The following is an 11934-nucleotide window of genomic DNA, read 5'->3' as shown; positions in this document are numbered from 1 at the left end:
TAATTCTGCGGTGTCTGCCTGTTTGTTTTTTTTAATCGAAAAATTAAACTTTTTCAAAAAAATTTCAAAAATCCGTAACTATAAATAAGAGATTAAACATTATTTTTATAAATTTTCAAAATCTATAGTTATTCATAAAATTGTTAATATTTTGGACAAAAACTTGAAAAAATTAAATTTTTAGAAAAAAATTCGAAAAATTAAAGTTAAAATATTGGTTTTTTTAAATAAAATAACAATAATTCATAGCTATGCAAAAAAAAATATTTTTTTTATAAAAAATTCAAATATTCCATTTTTTTTTATTATTTCTAGAAAAAAGAAAAAATCAATAATTTGAGGGTATAGCTACAATTCCTCAAGCCCAACCCGTGTGGACGCCCCTGAAAATATATAATATAAAATATATTCTGGTTTTGTAACCCTGAGAAACACATGAAAAGCAATTCCATACTTCATAGGTATATAATATGTACTATATATAATAACAATTACTAAAGAAAAGTTATCTCGCGGCTCCAACCACCCTTTTACTTATTAAGAGTTGATTGAACGTGTTCTACCCCCTTCCCCCTTTGTAGGTTTGTAAGTAATTCGTACGTCTACATACATACATGGATGAAGTGTAACCAACCAAAAGCGTCACAAAGAAAAAAACAACTTCGGGGTGGTTATATACATATATATGTATGTATATTGGTTGTTTCTTAGTAGAAGACCATTACATTTTTTTATTCTTTCATTTAACGATTATTACTTCGTCATATGTAGTACCTTGACCAAAAGGTAAAGAAAACCTCAAAGATTATTATTATTATTCTTTTTGTAGTTATTGTTGAAAGAAAAACATATTAGGAAAAAAATAAATAATAATGTCTTCATATAATTATCCACAGTCCATGGATGATAAATAAATTATTCATTTAAAGTTGTACATAGAAATTTAATAGGTATATATTAAGAGTTTTCTTCAGAGATCCCGTTTTTTGGGATTTCTTAAAATCCCTTTATTAAATTAAACCTTTAATACATATGAAAATAATAATCACTTGTTTAAAAAGTGTTTACGATGTATGCTTTGCAAATGATACGTTATGCACATCATGGATAAATGATGCCCAAAAAAAGGGACCCGTGGGCTCTTAAAAAACTAACTTACACAATAATAAATCATATGAAGAAAATGAGAAATGAGTATACATGGTAAGACGAACTTAAGATTAATTCTTTTTTTAAACCATCTAAATCTCACATATGCTTTACTAACAGGATCCCGAAATTTAAAAAAAATATTTCTGACAATATCGTGGTAAATGAGAACCTCTAGATTATATATATTAGAAAAATATCATGTGACAGAAATTTTAGTTTCTTTTGTATCAGGAATTTATACGATCTTTTAATATTTATGAATGCCTTTTTTGAAAGGCCTTTATCACCACTCATTTCATTTATGAAATTTTCTCCCTAAAAATAATAGAAAAATGGCATTATATTAACTTGCAACCTTTTAATGTCGTCATTCTACAACATTTTTTTTTTTGTTTAGTAGTATAGTAAAAATCTGTTTTGTCTTGATTCGATCGATCCGGCTTTCATTACACAACTTCAATTTAAGACCCTTCTTATTAAAATACAGCATATATATGTAGTCGATAGTAGTAGAATGTTGGTTTGTGGGACAGGCACTCGACATTTCGAACAGTTCGGCATCAGAGCCGATTTTACTGTGATTGAATCCTTGGTCAAAGATAATTGTATAAGGCACTTTTCTTTTTAATAATTACAGAAAAAAAAGTGAAAGAATCATAAAATAAAATATCAATAGGAATAATGTCGAGTTCAGTCGATTTAGAGAAACTATGTATTGAGTCGAGTTCGGTTTACTTTTTGTAATTGCATATTGACTTTACGTTTATGTTTTGTCCCTTGAATAAAGTCGAGTTTGAATATTTCTTGATTGAATTTATGCTATCTAAGTCCAACAATTAAGTATATCTTAATAATGCATTCAATTGTTTTATTTTTCATATCATTAAGCTGCGTCAAAGATAATTGTGTGGGGACCTTTTTTTTCTATATTTTTTAAACATTTGATTTTTTTAATTATTTTCATTTTGTAATAAAATAAAATAAGAGCCTTTCTTTTATAATTTAAAAAAAAAGTATTCAACTTTTTATAGTAGGTCAATTTTTGGGGGAGCAACGAGGAAAATATAACTATGACTCATTTCCCTATGGACTCTTTCCTATTGCCCTTATTGTCAATCGTGGAGTCTCGAGTTATTTAAGGCAAAAGGGCAGATATGCAATGGGGAAAGGAAGATTTCACATGATTGAATCATTTTTACTCTGTCTTATCATTTGATTGGCTAACAAAATCAAAGAGTAGATAGGGAATTAAATCAAGATTTGTTTGAGGCAATGGCGAGGAAAGAAATTATATAGCAAGTCCGAGTCCAGTCTCAAGTCTTTGCTTACGAATTTAAGTCAATGAATATTTTGATAGAGTCCATTAATTCATGGAGGAGTTGAGGATTTCTTTGTCTCTCAACATTGTGATTAAAAAAATGAGAAATGGACAACTATAATTTAGTCCAGTTTTCTCATTTCGACTAAATCCATCTTTGTCTAGATCCTGCTTTTTGAGAGATCATCGATGATTGTTGGCTTATCTTTCATCAAAAGTGTTTTTCGGGGGTCACTCACGACATGAATCCTTAGTTATTGAAAAACAATGTGAAAGGAATTAAAAAAGAAACACAATAAAAAAATGTTGACGCCAGCCAACGATTTGTACCTATAAAAAGGAGATATCCTCATGGGAATTCGTAATTCACATGAATTCCTATGAAATGATACCAAAAAAAAGGGAAGAAATAGTAACGTTTATGCAATTTTTTTACCTTTATGTGAATTATTTTATGATTTAAAAAATTGGTATCCTAGAAAATGTTGACTATACGCATACTTTTTTTATATCCGGATTCGACTGTATATAAATAAGTATTCCTACAAAAAGGCAAAGACAATAAATTACCCGTAATGGTGAAAGATATATGGGAAATAGCTGGGTGGAAACGGGCAATTTATATTTCAGATACGAGTATTAAGCATCCCTAAAATATTAACATACTCTACATTGATATATTCGAATTTGCAACACAAGTGAATCGAATAATAACTGTGAAGAAATTACATACATACATCAATAGGGAGGTGGAAGGGGAACCCATTATCATAAATTATGGTTACAATAGCGAGAAAAAGATGAGAAATGAGATTCTTAACTCAAGTTCCACAAAATGAAAACATAAAAACTTGAGATGGTTACATAATAATTCATGTGAGAATTATATTCTACTTTTTTTCTATGCCCATTGCTTTTGTTCATTCTACACAGTTATTCAGGAGTTAATAATAATGATAATCCAAGAACAACAGCACTTTAGAAACTTTCTTTAGATATAAAGAAGGGAAATTATTATTTTATTTTCATTCTTGAAGAAAAATCATAAAATTAGAAAATGAATAATAACTGCATTGAACATCGACCCTCTACAATTGTTGTTGTTTACGGTCCACTAATACATACATATGTACATACTTAATTTTTTTTTATTCATTTTAAGTTAATGTAACTGTATCCATGGTTTTGAGGACTACTTCCATCATGATTTCAAATGTGCTCCTATATTAGGAGCGGTAGAGCTATATAGAATATGTTAAAATTTCAATTTACTGCCGGTATGAAAAAATAAAAGAAACACAAAATGACACGGTAAACCTCACAATTTGAATAATGATTAGGAGGAGAGCAGCTTAGCTACCATTACGTGTTACTAGATTAGTTATAAGCAATTAAATTAATGGATTAAGCACAAATCTCACTCTGTATCTAACAAGGACATAAGAAGGAACTATGTACTCCGATGTAGATACTCAATTCTACTCAAAGTGAGTCCAACAATGACTTACACTTATAACCTCTCAACCAATCCTCAATGTTAACATTTGTTTTTTTATAATGACTCGCACTAGTGATCACTTTATACGTAAATGTTATCTATCCTAATAAAATTATAATGTAACAGATTTTGGAAAATAAAAAACACTCTTCAGATTGGCAGATAGAAGAATATCCATTATGTTTAGATCATATTTTGTACAACTCTAAATAATGGCGTTTTATTTCTTCAGTATCCTGCTTTTTTGCTTTTTACACCTGCAAGAAATTCTTGAAGAAAATAAAATCCTAGGAAATCTCACACTTAATTATATTTGTAATATAACTTTGCTACCTTTAGTAGTTCTTTTTATGAAAAGTTGAATACATATTAATTAATTATTCAAGGTTCATTTGAAATAAAGTTTTTAAAAATTTATGTTGTGGAAATGATAAGCAATGTATATTATCCTTTGACAACAAATTATGCGCAACTAAGTGGATGTAACATAGAGCTTAAAAGAAATATCAAATTATAGATAAAGACATCCATTTTGTAGATATGAAACATAGATTTATATTTGATCTTTCAATAATAGTCAAAAATTTATGTTCTTTTCTTAAAATAAACCATAAACTATTTACAACTACTTGGAGTTTTAACATTTAGACATGGTTGTGCCTGGTTTAGGTTAAATGGTTTTATCGTTTCCGGTCTCAGTTCTATCACTTCCTTAGTTTTTGTCCCAGTTCAGTTTTATGGGGTCTTGGTTCTGGTCTTTAATCCCATTTATTTTTTATACAGCCTCAGTTTTGGCAAGAATCACTTAAAACAAGGGGGGGTAGCTAGAAAATTCGAGCCCCACAGATGATATAAGAAACAAATAGGGGGCGCAGCTACTTAATGCGCAGAGTGTGTTGTCCTCCAAGTTGGTACTAGGAAAACTGCCCTTGGGAAAATTGCCCGTGGGAAAATTCCCCATGGAAGAATGCCTAGGATAAAATGGCCTTGGAGTAAAATTGCTAGTTAGGAAAACTGCCCGTATTTTGACCCCGAAAGGTACTTAGGTAATGCCGGAGCCATCATATGGATTTTACAAAGTATAGAATACTGTCCTTGCTCCATGAGCTTTTAATCTTTAAAAACATTGCATCGTGATTATATTGTATAAGCCATCATGGAGGGTTAAAGAAATGTCAACAAAATGTGCGTGCTAAAGTATTGTTACAGAAGGATACATTGAACTAACATAGCCTATAAGATATTAAAAAATGGCTGATGTGAGATATGCACCATGTTGATTCGGCCCATGACACTTGGTTTTTAACACTCCCAAGACTTCTGAGCACAACCAGAGGACTTGAAACTACTTTAAGGTATTACAGGGGTTTCTTGGATTTTGTGATGCTTTGGCGGTGGTTCTAACTATCTCACACTACCCTACAGGACCCCAACCAACTCAAGGGCTTTGAAATAGCGTGTGGTCTTAGAGAGGTTCCTTGGCTGTATTGGATAAATGGGCGTTAGTTTTTAACAATCTCACACTACCCCTCAGGACACTGGCCAATCTAAGGGTGGAGAGTATTCAACTATATTTTTTAGACCCTAAGCTATTTATCCCCCCCCCCTCCTCTTCCTATATTGCAATAACACTTGAAGATATTTTAGAATGAATTATTATTCATCATGAAGTTTGATCAAAATACGGCCAATTTTCCATCTCCATAAGAAGTCCATAGGTATTTGGAACTCCGATACAACTGTATCACCCTGGCGACGTAAAATATCATGTAAAAAAATATTCTCGAAATCTTTCAGTTAAATAAAATGATGTAAATGGAATATTAAAAGGTTACAAATTTACCCAAAAATACAACTAATAAAAATAAGTACAAGAGTTGAGGCCGATGAGTAATATATTACGGTCTCAGTTCAACTTTTCCGATTCTAGGTTTAGCAGTTCAGGAACCGGAGTAGCTAGAACCACTAGACTGATAAAGGAACAACCTTGCATTCAGAAATTGGTTTTCTAGGATTTCGATAAATAATCATTTTCCTAGAAAAAAGTACTCCTAGTATTGAAGCTTATTTTTTTCTGATCATTGTACCTAATTATTAGATTTGAACGACGATTAACGGTTTAAGTATATACAGTATTGAAACAATGAACGTGGACACTTTTCTAAATAGGCGGAAAATCTTGAGTTGACGTCAAAAAATATGGACTGACAAGTAAATTTAAGTTGCATTAAAAGTTCTGACCCTTAACCATACTTTTTTAATCATGATGGGACATCAATAGGAAGCTGTTGTTTCCTTATATCGAGAAGGAAATAAGTCTTCCAAAAATTTTCAGATCTTAGATGGATTTATAAGCATAAGGAGGATTTACAAAATCTTAAAACGTTATTGGGACACTGGAAATGCTCAAACAAAGCCTCGTACAACGAGAATTCTTCTTGTGAGGACCCTTGAAATCGTTAAATCGTTAAGAATTAGAATCTGTCGAAAGAATTTCAAACCCATTCAATGTAAATTAGTCTTAAAATAATGAGGAGGACACAATTCACGAATTTTTTTTCTTCACTCCTGCGACGGTCTGAAAAACTTTTGGAGGCTATAATTCAAAAACAAGGTACATAGATATATTTTATAAATTAATAATATTTCTTATTTACATATATAATATAATAACATTTTTCACTTCAAATTTGGGCTTATATTTAATAATATGTACGCACACTTATTTCCCCAATATTGTACAATACATTAAACAATTTCAAAAATGAATTATTGAACCAAGATCATGCGAGGACAACATGTTCTATTTAAATTATTAGATGTGTTGGGTTGGTACATATATTAGAATAAATAATATAATTATGTAAAAATCAAATATGAGGACAATTTTTTTTGCAAGATATGTGCAATGCTGCTAATGAATATCTAATTTTTCAGGTATGGCTTAATACACTATCGATATTTTAGGGCAAAATTCCAGAACTTACAGTTGTGGGGAACGGTTCTAATGACCAAAAGTCTTAAGGACCGAAATAACTGGTTCTAAAACCAGATTGGACGAAACCAATCAGATTGGTACCAACACGGCAAAAACATAAATATGTTTGAATACTATTAAATTACCCACTGACCACAAAAATGCCCCTAAAATTACTTTATTTTGGAAAATAAATGTCTGATTAGATTCTTCTTTAGAATAACAATTATCTTATTTGAAGTAAAGTTTTAAATATTTTTTGACACTTAATATTTCAAGAACAAATGAATGAAACATGAAATTTTACTTTTTGTATTTTGCTCCCGACAATCCCCGTACTTTTACAGCATTTGATGAAGCGCTTTGTGGAAATACAACTAAATAAAAAAATATAAAAGTAAAAGTTAATTCATCTTTTAAGCATAATGAATGAGAAAAGAGTGTCTTCCTTTTATTTTGGTACAATGACGTATTTTATGATCTATGATTTTTTTATCACACAACATCATTTCATACAAAAGAAACAGACAGATGGCCCCAAAGGTGGTATTTAGTCAATTCTGGTCAAATTATTCCCAACTATGGAATTATTATTCAATAATTGTTGAGTAGTATTCCCTGCTTAATACGTGCTCCTTATAATTCAACCAATCAATGTTCAGAACACTAATTAGGGTGAAAAAGCAAACATATTTGACTACAAAGTACACTATATATTTTTGTGCTAATAAGGTAACGTTGTGTCTTATGTATATTGAATATGTAGAGTTGTATAAAATATGACATTAATCTGTACAAGATTTTTTTCTTGTTGGTAATAGGAAGAGTGCTTTCTTTTTATTTTCCAAAGCTGTTACTATTATTCGTTAATTCTTAAAGAGAGAACATCTAAATATAAAGTTGTCACTAGTGTGCATACTCATGAAAGACCGAGTGTAATACTCAGGATTGGTTGGGGAATTAGAAGTATAAGGCCTGATTGGACACACTGAGAGTAGAATCGAGTATGAACATAAGAGTAATTCTGTTTATGTCCTTGCTAGATACGAAGTGGAATATATGTGGTTTTTCTTTACGTGCTACCTGCTTGTATTTCTAATGTATCGTCATAACAACTAAGCTGTTCTCCAAGACATGTTCATGCTTACATACTTTGTCAGTTTTCAGTTTCCTGTATTTTTACATCCAAACAAATCCTATCTTATACAACTTTTTGCGTATTTTTGTAATCATACAAACATAAACCGCTGGTGTTTGTAAAATACAAACACCCAAAGAAGTACATTGCCCTTCTTATTCCATGTAACTATAAAATTAAAGACATTTTTAAAAACCGCGAGACTGGAGCCACCATCTTCCTATATTATGTACATTGTATTCCTTTTTTTTTTTTTTTTTTGGAAATGAAATAATACGAAGAAGTAGTAGGTTCTATTACTACTACCAATAATAATAATAAAAAGGTCATAACCAAGTTTAAAAAAAAAAAAGGAAATCGTTTTCTGTAGAAGACGCAACTTTTTCCTCTTCTTGTGTGTGTCGGGCAATAACGGTTAACCGTGTTCCCCTACTACATACAACAACACCACCACCACGACTATCATGGCAACCATTATGTGAGAAGAAATCATGATTTGAAAAAAAAAAATGCTTAAAGTAAAAGTGTTACCCATTTCTCCCTATATACAGGGTGATCCAAATAAATTGGGAAAATCTTTAAAGGCTTATAAGGAACAAATTATATAGGGAACAACCAAAAAATGTTTATCATTTGAATTCAACATTTAATGACTTTTAATTTTTTATAATGAGATTCGCCTTTCCTGATAATCTCGACAACACGGTGCCAGAAGCTTTGGAAGGCCTGGGTGACCTTGTACAGATCCATCGAATGGGTAATTGAATTTTTTGGGGCATTTACAAACGAATGATTCTTGCCACAGGCCACATGCTCGACCCTCCCCAGAGATATAAATCTCATCAGTTGGTCTTTGCTATATGCAGGCCAAAAATCCTGTATCTAAAAGTGAGGATATTTTGTGGCCAAGAGATCCTTCACTTTTTCGGACTTATGGACCGGTGCACTGTGTTGTTGGAAGGTGGAAGGTGTAATTTCTTCCTTGGACTACTCCATCCATCCACGGAATGTAAATTAAAAGTACAAAACCAGAACCAATAGAATGACAAAGCTGGATCCGCACAAAGGAACCGGGGCCTGCCAAAACTTCCGACGCCGTGTGGCCAAGGTTATCAAGGTTGGTAGATTCTATTATAAATAATTTAATGTCATTAAATGTAGCTTTCCATTAATACAAAAAATGGTTCTATTATACCTTCTAGTTCGATCGTTATAACCCTTTAAAGATTTTACTGATTTATCTTGATCACCCTGTGTAGTGTATAATTATTACCCTATATGAGATGAATAATTTACGATCATTGTGATAGGTATAATGTAATTGTATATATATAGATATAGGTATGTTTTAAATATGTTTGTTACTTTTACTTTTTTTTTTAATAAAAATTACAAATTAATAAGCATTCTGTAATACATCATAAAATAATTTACATGAGTTCACAGTTAGATCACTGGTAATTTTATACTAAATATGTCATTATAATACATCAAAATGGAATGATCACATATTTTAATAGTTGTGTTAATTACAAATGACTGATGTTAAATTAAATATTTAGTAAAATAAAATTTACTTAGTGTACAGGATACAGCTTCAAAATAAAATGAGGTATTTTAAATTAATGATTGTATGATATTTGTGAGGAGTAAATATACTCCAATGATTAAATGTTGGAAAGGACTAATTTGAAGTAAAATGAATAAGGTTTTACACTCCAAAATGATTGCATTCCTAAAGCCTATAAGAATTAGTGAATTTTAGTGAACAATAATTTACTCTTATGATGTATAGCGGCATTGTCGTTCCTGTCCAAATATTATCTCATATTTAGGAAAAATATTCTGTCAACTTAATCAAATTTATACTTCAAGCGAAAAAACTAAGCAATAATTGCCCTACTTACGAATAACAACACTATAACCTCTAAATTAAGAAATACCAATTATAGAACATTAATAATTAAGCATTAATGAAAATATGAATAAATTTTAGAACAGTTCATACATTCTAGAGTTTTATTAATTCTTTATTCGTAATAAAAATATTAGTAGTTTAATTTTGTTTCAAAAATAGATGGTATTCTACATAGATCATAAAATATGATTCCTTTTTTGGGGAGGTTTGAAAACTTCTTATCTTTTAAAACTTCTATTATTTATGTAATTTATTAACATTTTGCGGGTCTTTTTGGTTTAAGTCACCAAAGTCTCCTTCTCATTCAACTGCTAGTTTTCGACATAAGCATGTGTCATTATTAAAGGCAGTAAATACAAAATAGAATCAATGAAATCAATTTCCCCCTTTTTTTACAATGATTAGTTTTATGTTTAAGAATATATTCTCTATACTGGGATATTTTACAATTTATTTAACAATCAACACAATTATTTTTTTAGATGGATGCTCTTTTGGCAGATTCCGAAATCCCTCATTGATCCTGGACATCAGGTTGGATTTTAATGCAGGAGGTGGTGTTTCGCTCAACTGCACCCCACACAAAGAAGCCCATGGGGTTTGAGTCTGGTGAGCTTGGAGGCTAAACACTGGGTCTGACAAAGTAAAAAATAATAATTATGACAACCACGTTATCGTTTTCTACTGTCAGAAGTTGAGCTCTTTGCAAATTGTGGATTTGTGTTAGAAATCATCTACGACACACTTTATGGTCAGCTTTTTTAGAATAGTTGAGATCGCTGGCAATTCCCCTAATCGATTTGGATGGTTCATCATCAATAATTTCTAGCTCATTTGCAATACAATCCTGATCCCTCTGGCAGTCTTACCTTATACTGTGATCAACATAATTTTCTGCCGATTTATGATCACCTCCAGGCTCTTCCAGTTCCTTCTGGACTTTCCAAATAAGATCTACCGATGTTTAGTACGTTTACAATTTCAAAATTGTCACGTTCGGTGCGGATCGCAAGAAGGATACTCCGCCTTTTCCAATAAATATTTTGTTGATCAATGACTTTTATTTGAACTTACGCAAAACATTTCTGGCTAGCCGCCAAAACAAAAAATAACGTCCTACCTGTTTCTGTGCAGCTGTTGGTGGGGGGGCTCAAAGGTCATTGTGAAGCAATGGCTGTACGCTGTATATAAAACTGGTTCCAAATATCTAAAGATCTATGTTCGAGGATTGCGACCTACCTCTTTCCAACATTTTGCAACTCTTCTCTTAGCAACATTAGTTGTAAAAATCCAACAAATATTGTCAAATGACTGGAAAAATATTTCATTATTTGTTTTATACAGTCCGACAATCATATTCAGAAGACTTAATAAAATATCTGAAAGATGTTATCCAGCTTAAAAACAAAACGCACTTGTTGGCTGGAGTAGATTCCTTGTCTTTCCAGCATAAGTCTATCTAGATCTCCACCAAATATTCTCAAAACATTTTGCAAAATGTTTAAAAAGGAGCAATTTAGCTTAAAGAAGAAAAATTACCGTCTCAACTCATTCGAATATTATATATAATTCAGTTATATCTCCAATTGCTGCTGGTATCACATACAATAAAAAAAATAGTCAACTCTTATTCACATTTCTATGTACGTATACATATATTTAGAATCTTCTTGACTGTGTTCCTCTCTCTATATCAATTATATCCCACAGTATAACTGAATCTATTTATATATATTTTTATTTTTCCTGTTCAGAAACCATAGTTTTTCAAATGCTATATTCAAGTATCTAAATAACTTTTAGAAATACGAATTTGAGTGAAGTATTGCAACATGTAGAATCATAGACATCTTTAATTATTTTAATAATGGCAATTTACAGATATTGATTTTTTGGAGACCTATATCGATTATTTAGGGTTAAAAAAACGATC

This window comes from Lepeophtheirus salmonis, chromosome 4, assembly GCF_016086655.4.
Source record: "Lepeophtheirus salmonis chromosome 4, UVic_Lsal_1.4, whole genome shotgun sequence".
Lineage (NCBI taxonomy): Eukaryota > Metazoa > Arthropoda > Copepoda > Siphonostomatoida > Caligidae > Lepeophtheirus > Lepeophtheirus salmonis.
Note: the sequence above shows the minus strand (reverse complement) of the source record.